This window comes from Rattus rattus, chromosome 15 (genome assembly GCF_011064425.1).
Source record: "Rattus rattus isolate New Zealand chromosome 15, Rrattus_CSIRO_v1, whole genome shotgun sequence".
Lineage (NCBI taxonomy): Eukaryota > Metazoa > Chordata > Mammalia > Rodentia > Muridae > Rattus > Rattus rattus.
The window spans coordinates 42,002,169-42,003,317 of NC_046168.1; the positions used below are offsets into that span (position 1 = coordinate 42,002,169).

General features: G+C 52.0%; 1 non-coding gene across 1 annotated transcript; it reads right to left on the reverse strand.

Annotated features, from left to right (window-relative positions):
* Positions 1 to 275: 275 nt before the first annotated feature.
* On the reverse strand, positions 276 to 406 carry LOC116885050. Its single transcript, XR_004385936.1, has one exon. It is a non-coding gene; the product is annotated as a small nucleolar RNA SNORA17 (small nucleolar RNA).
* Between the last annotated feature and the right edge of the window lie 743 nt (positions 407 to 1,149).

The following is a 1,149-nucleotide window of genomic DNA, read 5'->3' on the forward strand; positions in this document are numbered from 1 at the left end:
TCCCCAGGCCTTTCCTGCACCCAACTGGTGGTCATGTCAGGCTAGCTCCCTGTCCAGGTCACATGGTAGCAGACTGGTGGTCCTATCAGACTTGTTCCTTGCTCAGTCCACCTGAGTGGTCTCATGTGAGGGTTTTCTGTCTCAGGCTCATTCCTATCCAGGGAATTTAGTCTCAGTCAAGGTTCTTCTGGTCTCCAGCTTTCTCCTGGTCTTGGGAACATCAGGGTCTGTGTGGTGCTGGACTGGAGGTTGTCTCAGGCTTGCTTTCTTCAGGGAATGTTAGGCTACTAATCATTCAGGTATACATAGGTTAGAACATGGAGCATAGATATAACCTTTCTATTTTCTGTCACCAACTTCTCACATGTGACACATCAGCCGCACCTCCAATGCCTTTAGGGGCAGTAAATTTTCCACTTTTTAAAAAACCCACTGTTTGCCCAGCCCACAACTCCCTGCTCCCAAAGCCCGTGGGAGAGAGAGCTCACTGCCTGGACAGGTGGGCACTCCTGAGACTGTAGAGTGGGAGAGACCACCAATACTGCCCACCCCTGCCCACATCCCTCGCCCAAGAGGAAACTGTATAGGGCCTCTGGGATCAGGAAGATAGGGGCACTCAAGCGGCAGGTGCCCTGCGGTCCAGACACTGCCCAGACCTGAAGGGATCTGGTCAAAAGCTCCCTGCACCCAAATCCCATGGGAGGGAGAGTTAAACCTTCAGAGGGCAGACACACCTGGGAAGGCAGAAGAGACTACATTCTGCCCACATTTCTAAATCCAGAGGAAAACACCTAATGCCATCTGGGACCCCAGTGCACAGGGGCCAAGGGAAAAGGCGGCACAGGCCTTCCTGGTTGCCATGGAGAGCTAAAAAGCAGCCCCCCAGGTGCAACTTCAGCCACAGGACCACAGGTAAGATCAACTTTTCTGATCCAAGCGACCTACCTGGTAGACTCAGGGCAAAAGCCCACAGGAACACCTGAAGACCAGTAGACAGGAAAGACTACACACCTGAAAGCAGAACACTCTGTTCCCATAACTGGCTGAAAGAAAACAGGAAAACAGGTCTACAGCACTCCTGACACACAGGCCTATAGGAAGGTCTAGCCACTGTCAGAAATAGCAGAACAAGTTAACACCAGAGACAAC